A 13,240-nucleotide genomic window follows, 5' to 3' on the forward strand; every position below is an offset into this window, starting at 1 on the left:
CTCTGTACCTGAGCGCCAGAGTTACTGTATAGGGGGTAGATTTACACATTCATTAATGGGCTTTTGGTAATGTGCATTAATTTAGTACCTCCATTGTGAGGTATTAGAAAAAGGCTCATTAACCTATTTTAATGCTAATTAGTGAAAGTACATGGTTTTTGTGATGCGTTGATGTGTATTAAATAGGCTAATGTACATTAAAGTGCATGTGTAGACATGCTCAGGCTAAGTGATGGCAAGGCAGAGTAAGTGATAGGAGGGGCATGTGGTGGAGGGGGCAGGCAGGAGGAAGAGCAAGTAGCAGTGGGGGTGCAGATTTTGGGTGTGAGGCAAATTGCTGTGGGGATAATCAGTAAAAGGGCAGGCACCAGGTGGGACAAGTGGCAGGGGCACAATCATAGCACGATGGAACAAGCAAATGGCAGGGGGGCAGGCATTGGGGGCAAGTGGACAGGAGATAGGAGAGGGGTACAAGGGTCAGGGTCAGACCACCTGTCTCCTATCACTGCCTTCCTGACACGTCTCCCCCCCCCCCCCCCCCCCCCCCCCCTTCCCCCCCCCACCCCCCCACAATACCCCAATGATTTCCCCACCGCAGCAAGTTTATAACAAATTTATAATTTGTAGATCCTAATTAAAGGGAGTTATCTTAAATTCAAAGTCATCTTGGATTTGGGTAAATATTCTATCTCGTTCATGATCAGGATTTTCCAAGTGAGATAAACCAAATGTTAGGTCTATGATATATGTGTTTATAAGATGAACATCTTTGTATCCTCTGATTTAGAAAACATTTGAGGAAAACTCTAAATAAATTATCTAATTTTCATAAGTGCAAACCATCCAGTATCTCCCCCCAAATCAACTAAATACCTCAATAGGTTGTTCCCTTAGGGAGGAATTCAACTTATGTCAGTAAAGAAACAGAACCAGCAATGAGAAAAAAATTCACAAAACTGCAATTTTTTTTTCTTTTTTTCTCTAAAGTTTCAAAATGCAAAATATTTCAGTGCTCAGCACTTTTGGAAATGAAGGTATTCCCCTATTGGGGTGCCTACATTAGAACCTAGGAGCCTACCACTTTAAGCACCCACACTATGAAATTTTTGGCCATAAATTGATAAATAGAACCTAATATATAACACAGAGGCATAATGGGGAGAAGACAAAACAGTTTAAACTAATACAGAGCATACTGTCACTTTATTTCTGTGTAATTAGTTTTAATCAAGTAACAATTACTTTCCTTTTTATCTCTGCATTTTCTACCTTGCATGATATTAAATCAATACTAGCAGGCATATATGCCATCTGTTCCCCAAATTTCAGAGGACTAATCTTAAACACTGGGTCAACAGTGGCCATCTTTACCTGGCAGCTAATATGGCCAAGCATCTTCCTTTGACTTGGGACTTTAATTTAATTAGAGTCCCCTGCTGTTGGACAGTCTTTGTCCTACTATTCATTTTAGCAGTAGCAAAATTTTGCAACATTTCTAATTCTTCAGAGGTGGCTCCATCAGGAAGAAAGCTCCCTACATCCCAGAAGCTATTAAACATAAGAACATCTTGGCACTGAATCACCTTTATGCAACTGCTGGAAAACCAGTCTGAATTAGACTGCATTTACGTAAATCAGTGCAGTAATGGTACTCTCTGCTGTTTTCGCCCTTACAAAAAGAATTTAAAGAAAAGGGGGAGAGAGAGAGAAAAAAAGAGAGAGAGATCAATAAGAAAAATAGTTCTGATCCAGCCATACCTAAGAGAAAGAAATGACAATAATGGCATTAGTCCTACTGACAATCGGTCCTATAACCACTAAATATAGCAGGTTATATATGCAGGTATATTTTAAGTCCCTTAACAAGGTATCCCATCAGATCACAGAAGACAAAGCAAATGCTCAAGTTGTAATACCACTATACAGTCATAAGAGATATCAGCTATAATTTGGAGCACTGAAATCATTACTCAGAAGTGCTTTTCTGTTCTTTCTGTGTTATAATGATATTTCTTGAGTATGTTGCAGACTTGTGTAGGGCACGACGGTGCTTTGCTATGGGCATAAAAGTGGAGTACTGTGACAAAGTTTGGTCCACATTGATTCAGCTGTGAGTGGATACATGGTTATCAGGTAGTAAAACCAAAAGTATGTGAATTAAAATCTGCTAACATTGTTTCCTTGTGTGCTGTTGCCTACCAATACTAGTGTGTCTGAACCCCATTGTCCAATGAGTTGCCAAGGCTTGGGATAGTCTTTAGACTTGGATTGCAGTCTTATGCACTCATGGGTCATGTCTCCCAGAGATCAAGCTAAGCTAAGTGTGTGTGTGTGTGTGTGTGTGTGTGTGTGTGTGTGCGCGCGTGTGTGGTATGTATGTTTGTATGTCTGTGTACAGATATCACGGAAGGTAAGTAAGGTAAGTACATGCAGAAGGTTGGTAAGTATATGTCCTAATCTTCAAAAGTACTAAGCAGCTCCAACAAATTCAATGTGAGTTGATCAATAGTTAACACTCTTGAAAAACAGGCTAAGTCATTAAAGGTGGACTTTGGCTTTTTAGTCTATGTTCTTCTGATCAAGGATTTGAAATAATTAGTTTTCATTGAAAATTTTATTTTTGGACTATATTTTTTCTTGCCAATGCTGGGTTTCCATGAGCAACTCTAGGCTCCAACTTTTTAAGCAAGTCTGGCCTTAATGCCGGCCACACATTCACTCTTAAATCCATAGCTGAACCAGGAGTTGCACTTAGATGGCCTCATCCTAATATCATCCTGCCCAAGCCATTGCCCATATCACAAAATTATCAGCCTGCCTGAATGCTTAAAATATTTTTTTTTCTCCCCCCCACTTCCACTGCAAACTGCTTTTAATAATGCTATTGTTTTAAACTTTTGCTTTTAGAAATGGGTGTCTGCAATGTAGAAATATTTGGGAGAACTTCTCTGTCTCATCCAAATATTAATTTTTAACAACCCCTGCCCTTTCCCCCACTCCAGAAAAATAACTTTGGGATTTTGTTTTGATGAAATGTTTTAAGTTCTTTAAAAGAATTCACAGATAATAAGATAGAAATGTTTCTATAATGTGCTCTTTTTGTTATCCACTGTCCACTTTCTACTTCCCTTTTCTCCCACAATTTTCTCAATCTGTCTTTTCTCTCAGTCCTGAAAAGTCATGAACTCTCAGAGGCAGCATGGCCAGTCACCGGCTGCTGAAGTTCTATTCTTGTGCCTCCCCAAAAGCGGCACTTAGGGCTCCTGTGCTGGTCTTCAGTTGTTACTGCAATCTTAGTCCTTCTGCTTCCACTTTCCAACATCATTCCTCTTTTTTAAGTCTCATTGAACTTTCATCCCCTAAGTAGGAAAATGGAATGAAATCAGGGGCACAGAAGGAGGGGGAATACTGCCGAGCCAGCACAAAATGGTTGAATGCTGTCATCTATGCAAATTTGAGATATGTCGTGAAATAAAGCTTGGCCAGGCAGAAAGGTATGTTATGTTTTATTACCTTGATTCTCACAGGTGAATGTGAGCTACAGCCTGCTCTGCACTGCATTTTTGTGATAGTATAATTCCATCACTGAGGGTTGTATTTTTTTTTTTTATTAGCGATATAGTCATATTGGTATAAATGTGCCTTAAGCAGTTAAAAGATTAGCCCTTCATTTTGTCTAGAATTGTTTGATAAAATATTTTTCATTGAGAAATGACAATTTTTGGATATTACAGTATGTCTTCCCTCCCTGCCCACCTCCCCCCCTTTTAAAGTAAGCTTTGCTTCAATTGGAAGAAAACCTAAGGAAGAATAAAATCAAACAGCCCCTATGTGATGTCCACATTTTCAAAATACACCATCTGTTGCTGATGTTTCATTTGCAAATAGCAGCTAATGATAAGAAATACCCAGTTTAAATAGTTGAAATTTTGAAATATTTTGTAAATTTGTGCTTGGGTTTTAAATTCGCACATGTTTTCAAGAGCCTTGATTTTTGGTCCCAGCTCATGACAACCATTTTATTCAAGTTTTATTTATCCTATTTTTGTCTGAAACTAGCTATAAGATATAAAATAGCTTTATAGTCATATAAGTATGTCCAGTTAAAAGGATTCTATCATTTTAACATCAGTATAGTTACTACAGTACAATTTTTTGGGTGTAGACAAACCCAAAGTGGTGATTAGCAGCTGAATGTGGGGTATGTGCTTCCTCATCAACTTGTTCTCTCACTTTGGCAAAGTCAGCTATCCTCTCTGTGTGTCAGTTTACCAATCTGGGTAACAGGAATGGTCATGAATGTATCTATAAGCATTTCTACTGTATTCTTTCCTACACTGTCACTTTACAATGCATAATCATCTCTCAAAGGCAGAGTTCTTCTCCCAACCACTCTTAGTTCTTCTAGTTTCTGACAACGATAAACTGGTCAAGATAAACATGGTTGAATGTAGTATCAGACTTAACTGATTTAGGTCAAACCAGTTTATGAAACTTCTGTCCCAGGCCCTTTCCTGGTTCATGTTAAATCAGAGTTCCCCCAGCATGCTTTGCAGTCCTGGGCTGGGTTGTGCTGTCTGCTCCAGAAAGCAGGGTTGGCCCTGCACTTCTGCTACTTAGCTGACTCACTGGCTGGCTCTGTGCAAATCCCAAAGGCTTTGGGGCAGCAGGAAGAGGAAGCAAACACACAGCCCATGTTGGCTGTGCAAGAGAGCCATGCTTTAGCACCCTTCCCCAGCTTCTGGCCTGAGCCATTGCAGGTGTGTGGCTGCATTTCTTGAAACAAAGGTACATGTCTGTCGAGTTGTTTTTTTCAGTTTAATCTCTGCAGCTTAAACTAACCTGCAAAGACTGAGTCAATTCAGCCTTGGGCTTTTTGACTGTCTGTACTTTACCTTTATGTGGAATAGATTTTGACAATACCAGCTTGGGGAAATTTGGATCTTATAACTGTTTGTGATATAATCCTGTCTAAGGACAATTGTGGATATTAGAGTTGCATTGTCTAGGTGCTATATAAACAAGATAAAAAGTTTTCCTGCACCTATAAAGTGTTGAGGTTTTGGATACGATTTACAAAACAACTATAACAGTTGTCTGGCCAAATCCCAATGAAGGTCAGCATAACGTGGGCAAACTCTAATGCTTTTGAGAATCTCACCAAAAATAAACAGGAAGTAAGAAGAGAATTGATTTGGCCAGGGTCACACAGCAGATCTATAGCAGACCAAGGACTGGATATCATTCTCCTTTGCACTGTTTTAATCCCTATATCACAGTGTTTCTTTATCTCTTACTGAGACCTGTGCAGAGTCTAAATCCGTTTTTAATACATACCATCTTCACAGTGAATCTGTAAGGATGCTGTAGTAATTGGACAACTATAGGGTTAAAGTGTTAGTCCTTATTAATATGCGATGGAGCTTGAGAACTAGAACTCTACCCTCTGTTGTTTCTTTTTCCCAGTTAGGTGTTGTTTGTTCCTGAATAAAACAGCCTGAGGTTTGGGGCCTGGAAAAAAGCGAGGGCCCTTGTACACATACTCAGCATTTAGTCACTAAAAGTGTTCCTGGTTTACTTTTTTCTTTCTTTGTTTAAGATGGCTAAATAAGTAACATGAATGTGATTTACCATGCAATGGCTTATTATGCTGTAACTGGTAAAATGTTCTAGGGGGCATGTGAGAACAAGTTTACCCCTGCCCTTTCAGTACTATTTTACTGCCAGGTGGTATTTTAGGAGATATGATATTTTGGTTGCTTTATTTTCTTGGGTCATGCCAGGTTGCTTTTTGGGAAGAATTGTTGGTGGTTTTGCTTGAGAGAGATGCATTTTTTTTTTTTTTTTGGGGGGGGGGGGATCCTGCCTGCCTGAAGGGGGGGGCCCCCTACCCAAGCCTGGTCCCAAAGCAGTTCTGCCCCCTGCTTTTTCTGCAGGCTTGTTGCACTGGGTGCTAGGTATGGGGTACAGTTAGGGCTACACAAGGGTACACAAAGGGTCTGGCTGCTTTCCTCCCCCCCGCCCTGTGTGTTGGCATCTGGGTTATCATGTACCCTGGCTACCCCAGGCTAAAGCCTGAATGGAAACATTACTACAGAAATTTTTATATAAAACAGAAAGAATCCTGTGTCTCCTGTCTGCCGTTTGTATCCTCATGTCAAAAAGCAGGATTTTTTCCAAAGCTGAGAACCAGTGCGGGGGTGGCTGTTACACAAATTGCCAATTGCTCAAATCACAAGCACGACCTTATAAGGGAGGATAAAGCAAAATGCTGTGTTTATTGATTAAGCACTTACACACACACACACACACACACACACACACACACACACACACACACACACACCCCTACACCCCTCACCACATTCATACCCCAATTTCTGTTCTGCACTGGTATACATTACCAGTCTTATCAGTAAATAGGTAAGGATCAGGATTTTTGTCACGTGGACACAGAAAAAGTGTAATGTGGTAACAGGAGACGTGTATAACATGGACAAGCGCCCTAAGCCTCAGTATTCTTTGTTAACCAAGGAACTTAACAGATGCTTATAAACTTCATTGAGTTTCTTGCCGGAAAGGTGTCCAACATGGACTGTATTGCTATTCAGTAAACCCCTTGCTGAGGCTAAAAGAGTCTGAGGTGAAGCTTCCAGCTTCTTCTACCCTGACACATTAGCTTTGAACTTGGTTCCCCATGAGGGAGCATGTTATCATGTCTACATGTAATCAGACCAATACAGCTGCCTACATATTCTTTTTAATTGGATTGAAGTTAATCACAGCAGGATTAATTTGAAGAGATCAAGGAAACAGTGATTTTTGGTGAAAAGCAGATGGCTTCTTCTGAATCGAATAAAGCTTTGATAACAGTTCGAGGTGTTTAGCATTTGAGGGGTTTTTGAGAGTAAAAGCTCAGGGATTCTTTACAGTAATGATAGTATAATATAATCTCCAGTGCATAAGATGCCAGTAGAAGTACACCTCAGAGAAAGTCTGCACAGTTTTCAAATGAGACGCTGTGTTCTGCAAGGTGTCAGCACCTGAATAGCACTATAAACTAAACCTGGAGGTATGAAAAAGTACATCTAAATGCATAATAGTTTTTTTTTTTCCCCCCTCAGGAAAACCAACCAAAGTAACAAAAATAGAAAAGACAGTGTTAAGTTAAAGCTGGGACTATGTACATCTTTTAAATCATGTTTAGAGAGTATTGTTGCTTGTAATATGAATTACACAAAGCCAAGTTTTCAAGAGTGATTAGTTATTTAATGTGCTTCCATTTTTGTATGTGCAAATTAAGGCATCTTAAAGATGTTTGGTTTGACAAAATGCTGAGCACTTGTCTTTTACGTGTCAGAGCCCTTTAAGATATGTTGATGTGGGTAAACTAAAATGAAGGCAGACCGCATTCTTACATATTTTTTCAAATTATCACTAAAGTAAACAAGAAGAGCTATTTAGTTATTTACTCTCCCTTCTCTTTACACCTCTTAGAAGAAAGCATTACAGTGAAGTACCCCTCCCAACTCCCACCACCAACAATGCACAGAGACACTGACTTTTACACCAAGGAAGACCTAATCAACACATTTTGTGAATGACAGAGGATGATAAGGAGAGGTAAGTAGAGTAAGCTTAAAACAGGATCTAACAATATCAACTGTCTCTAGTGGGTTATGGAATAGAGAAAATCCCACACAATTTACTGATTCGTTTTGATGCACTGGCTGGGGGAGTAGTTAGCTGATTGCATGATTTCACAATGATTACACACTTAATTTATACAACACAATTTTATTTTAAAACTCTTTGCTACGTATATAATACTGCTTAGCTTTAAGAAACACCACAAACATTAAAAACACAATAATTACATATATCAGAAACAATGCTCCGAATGCACTTCCTTCCCAAACAATGCTATAAGAATTAGTGTTACAAAAAGAACTACAATTACAACTAAAAGTTAAATTTGAATCAATACTGTTATTTTTCATAATATACTTACACTCCTAGAATTCCGAGAAGCCAAATACCAAAATATTGTTTCATTCCTCAGTAGTACGATTTAATGGGTTGGCCTCAGTAGTACGGTTCAATGGGCTTGCCTCAGCAATACAATTCAATAGGCTGGCCTCAGCAATATGATTCAGTGAGCTGGGCTCAGCAGTGATAGGACTAAGTCACCTTCCTTCAGTCCCTTTCGGGCGCTCCGCGGCTTCAGCGTGAACTAAGAGATTCGTGTTCACGGAGAGGTTGGGTCAGGTGATCAATCTGGTCCGGGCTACACTTGCGATTCTTCCTTCGTTGTTCTGCAAGTGAAGTCACCTCCAAACTGGGACAGTAGGCTACAGGTTTTTATTGAGTGAGCTGCCGTCAGTGGGCTCCTCCTACTCAATTTGTCACTACTCCCAAATTTGGGCTCGGATCTTACTCAACAGATTCTTTTGAAATTACCTTTGTTGAGCATTTTAAATTACTCTTGGGGAGACTTCTTCCATATCACTGTAAATACCTTTTTTTTTTACCAGTCTGGTTAAAAGGCCCTAGGCTTTGATGTCTCAGAACTCAGGATATTTGCTTTCTTTGTAAAAGACTTCTAAAGATACAATTTAAATTAAAGCTTTAAGTGAAGTCAGGACATTTTGCACGTAGCCCCAAAACAATGAGCTAGATAAGGAGATAAATCCTATCTTCTTCCTGAAACTGGCTAATGGGCAACCTTTACAAACATTCAAACTATTTCATTCAATATGACATCAACCATATTGCAGTTAATAAGTCAATGGGAACTACAACTGGGAAAGTAATTTCAATCTAGAGAAAGCAAAATAAATAAAGGAAAACCTGCAACAGTTGTAAAAAGCAAAAACAAAAGCCACAGAAAGTGTTTCACAGTGAGAGTCCAGCTCAGAAGATACTTTCCAGGTTACTGAGCTGGCTTTATGTGGACATTTTCAGTTTCTCTCTCACTGTATTATGACCAACAACAGGACCATAGCAGGATGCAGGGAGTGATGTGCATTACTTAAGGTAACGTTGTCAGGATGAGTGAAGTGGGGTGGGAACAGTCTAAAAAACAGTTGTCCAATTTTTGGAGTGGATGGGGCAACAGGCTCTCGGCCACACACTGCATGGGTTGCCTGCTGTGCTGTGTAAGACTCCCACCTTCCTGCTGCACCATGCTGTACAGGGTCCCTGGGTCCCTCTGACCCATCTGGCAAGCCATGGGATCTCTCAGCCCTGTGGGTGGTTATGTCCCCAGAGACAGAGGCAAAGACAGAAAGCAGAAGCAGGAGAGGGAGGGGTAAGGGAAGACTTTGAGTTCGGAAGCAGGAGAGCAATGGGTGAAATACCTCCCAGGCCAGACAAGGAGAGGTGGCAGGCAGGTTTACCATTTGGGGGCTGGATGCAACCTGCAGACCACTAGTTGGACAGTGCTAATCTAGTAGGAAAAGATCCATTATGCAGGTACATCCGCACTGCAGTCAGTAGTGTGATTGCAGTATGTGTAGCTATACCTAGGCTAGTGTTAAATTAGCCAAATTAGTTACCAGAGTTCAGATTTGCACCTGAATTTTCATTTAGGAACATAGAAATAAGAGAGACAATCTGGTTCAGTGAGTCCCTGCATTTGTAGGCAATCATTCAGCTAAGGAATTCCCAGGATTTCTACTTCAAACTTTCACCTGCAGCTACCAGGAATGATATCCAGAAACATGAAGATCACTCTATAACTTGCCACGTGTAAAGCAGGGACAACAGGGCACTGTCAATGCCCTGGCACTGGAATGACAGTGAGGGAGATGGTTACTATATGCTCAGAAGATACAAGGAAAAGACCATGCCTCATGCTACATTAGAAGGGAAAAATCTTAAAGCTAGGTCTGGTAAACCTGAGGGCAACATAGTCTGAATCAACCTTATTTTTAAAGTGAATAGGGTTTTATTCTTTGTTTTAAATAATCAGTTGATCCATTTCTTTAATAGAGTTTGAAATTTGTTTAGAAAATGTTGGTCTTGGGCCTTGATTTTATTATTTTTTTCTTTTTTATATAAATGGGAGTAAGACACATAATCATTTTTCTTACTCTGTTTAAAGAAACAAGAAGGGAGACAGATTTCTCTATCTTTTGGTACTTCCTCAAATCCTCAAGTATCTAGGACAAATGTTTTGAATGGGTAAACTTACCTTGAACTCAGCCAATACAAAATAGTTTTCCACAGAGCATAGGGCTGCCATTTTTTATTGAGAAATATGGCCTCCCTTCTGCATAGAAATGACAGTTAAGCACCTTGGTTGAATGTATAAAAGGCTTAAGCAGCAAAACAAATAATCTTACTGAAGGAAACTATCCAATATTTTCTCTGCCATAGAATGTATTCATGAAAGATTTTCAGATTACAAAATCATCACTCTGTGTATGAAGAGAGTCAATAGCGATTACTAGGTTGACTTGTAGTTTTAGGTTCTGTGACGACCACAGGAAGAACATTTTGGGAGTTCTTAGAGTGTTGTATAGAGGCAGGGAACAGTTGGGCAGTGATGCTGATATTATTCATATGAAACTACAACCTAAGACTGGGGGCTCACTGTGCTAGGTGCTGTACATGTAGAGAAAAAGAGATTCCCTACTCTGAGAAATTTACCAGTTTATCCAGATTGAGAAAATTATGGGAAAGGAAAGTATTTTATTAAGGGGCAACCAAAACACAGAGGGTAGGTCTTTCAAAGCAGTTATAAAATTTAGAAGCCAAAATTGCGTTGTAAAGCAATGGGAGTTCAGATCCTAAACCACTTAAGTGTTTTAAAAAATATTACCTTAGAGATTAAGTGCAGAATTCAGTATTACTGGAATAGGTTTGCCATCTCCAGATGTGCATATTCCTGTCTATTTCTCCAATAAAAGAACTTACGTTCCTGAAATTAAGTCATAAAACTGTTTCTAGCGTATGTTTCCAGAAAATGCTATTTAGACGTTTGCTTTTAGAAATTGGCTTGTAGGTAAACTAGATATTGTATTACAACAATGGTTTAGGGGAATGACAAGGGTTAATTGATTTCTAAAAGCCTGTTTTTCACACAGTTTCACAGCCTTCAAGGCAGGCAGGGTGTCTGAGGCCAACAGACAGACACATCCAGGAAAATTAAAAACATCCAAACTTTATTTTTCATAATAGAGAGAGGCCTGGCTCCAAGGCTACAGTACCACTTGAAAAAACCCCTTGGGATTTCTGGTTTCAAATGAAATGACCAAATTAAGGTGTGTGCATGTGATAAGTTTATGAAGATAGGATTTTGGCTGACAAAACAGCACATGGACAACATGGTGGCCCCAAGGAAACCCATTGGCAATACCCAAAAATGAAGAGTCATTGGAGAAGAAAGAATACAAAAGGAGGAGTTTTCAAAACAGCAAGTTGGCATAGGACCCTGACCTCCAAGCTTGCTGACATCAGACTTTCAAACAAAGAACCTTAAGGTTGCATTTACATACTGGCCAGATGCACTGCTCACCTTGTGTATATTCTGGGCACTGGGAAATTTGTTTAATGTATGTTGTAATCATCTTGTTTGTTTTGTCTGCATTGCTCTTATTTCCTTTCACTGCGTATCAATAAAATTCACCTGTTGTTAACCAGAGGAGTTGTGGTCAGTCTAAAGGTTATGCTTGCCCAGAGCAGGGTACCAGAACTGGGTTGTGAATCCAGTGCCAAAACTACCCATTGGTCAGGAAAATCAGAGTCAGCCTAAAGCTGTACTTTGTCATCCACTGGGGGCATATCTATACATTCGTTAATGTGTGTTTGCTACTGCACATTAAATGTAGTACTTCTAATGTGAGGTACTAAATAAATGCACATTAGGCTGCCCTAATGCTCAGTAGTGAAAGTCCATGCTTTTTTCGTGAACTTAATGCACAGTAGCCTTTTTTTACTGCACATTAGTGTTTTAGCGTGGTTTTTTGATGTGATGCTTTAATGTACAGTAAAATAGTAGGGCTGTGCAAAGCTTCGGGTACTGATCTGATTCAGAGGAGATTCGGCCCGATTTGGTGGCTGAATCTCCGAATCCAAATTGAATCCAGGGACCAATTTAAAAGTATGAATCAATTCAAAGCTCTCTGAACCTTTTGAAAAGATTTGGAGAGTGTTGATGATTTGGGCAGTCCCCGTTGGCTGCAGTAGAGAGCTGCAGCTGACTCTGAACTAGTAAGTACTAGGGCCAGGGGAAGGGGGATGGGGGAGCAGGGAGGGGACCATAGGGGGACTGCTGCCAGCTCCCAGCAGCCTCCCCCATGGCTGCCCTGCCTGCCCCAGCTTGGTACTTTAAAAAAAAGCCCCAGTGCTCACTGGCTGCTGCTGGGCAGGGGTCAATCCCCACTGCCCCCACTGCCCCACACTGCATGCGGGGCTCTGCATGAGCTTCCCAACCTTCCCTCACTCCCCCCAGCCCCCCACAGGCACCCCACCCAGGCCAGCTCTGACCCTTTAAGAAAAAAAAAGCCAAGAAAAGCCCCGGGACTCACTGATCCTGCAGCGGCCTCAGGGCTTTGGAGGCTTGTGCAGAGTCCCCCATGTTGTGCAGGGCAATGGGGGCAGCAGGGATTGCCTCCTGCCTGTAAGCAACCGGAGAGCACCAGGGCTTTTTTTTTAACTAGTGCCAGGAGCTGGGGCAGCTAGGGCAGCGATTGCTGGGCTGGGAGAGGGGCAGGGGATGGGCCTGGCCCGGCTGATTCGGAGATTCAGAGATTTGGCACAACCGAATCTCCGAATCAGATTTGGCCAAATCAAATCACCAAATCAAATCACTGTCCCCTGAATCAGCTGAATCTGAATCCAAAGCCAATACCAGCTGCTTTGCACAGACCTATAAAATAGTCATCTGCACATTAAAGCGCGTAGGTAGATGCACCTTGAGTGAAATAAAATTATGCCTGGCATCAAAAAGGAAATTGAGATGTATTGAATCCTACACCAATTCTTTAGGTAAACACCTAGTCCATTGCTTTTACAAATGGCTATAGAAGGGTTATGTAAGGATAACGACGTGTCTTTTTATAAAACTATTCAACTATAAAGTCCTGAAGAGCCCAAAAGCAGGAAAAGAAAGTTAATAAATAGGGTGTGTCTATACATGCATTTTGTACTACAATACTCACTCATTCATACCACTTGCCCTGTCTCACATCCTCTGGCACATGAGTACCAAAATAACTTTTCATGGTTAAACAGA

The 13,240-nt window shown here is 40.6% G+C and overlaps 1 long non-coding RNA gene across 1 annotated transcript; it reads left to right on the plus strand.

The window, feature by feature from the left end:
- Positions 1 to 4,754: 4,754 nt before the first annotated feature.
- LOC102374483 lies at positions 4,755 to 11,358 on the plus strand. The gene is made up of 3 exons (XR_323880.1): positions 4,755 to 4,788; positions 7,498 to 7,623; positions 11,185 to 11,358. It is a non-coding gene; the product is annotated as an uncharacterized LOC102374483 (long non-coding RNA).
- The last annotated feature ends 1,882 nt before the right edge of the window (positions 11,359 to 13,240 follow it).

Source organism: Alligator sinensis, unplaced genomic scaffold, assembly GCF_000455745.1.
Source record: "Alligator sinensis unplaced genomic scaffold, ASM45574v1 scaffold62_1, whole genome shotgun sequence".
NCBI classification, from domain to species: Eukaryota; Metazoa; Chordata; order Crocodylia; family Alligatoridae; genus Alligator; species Alligator sinensis.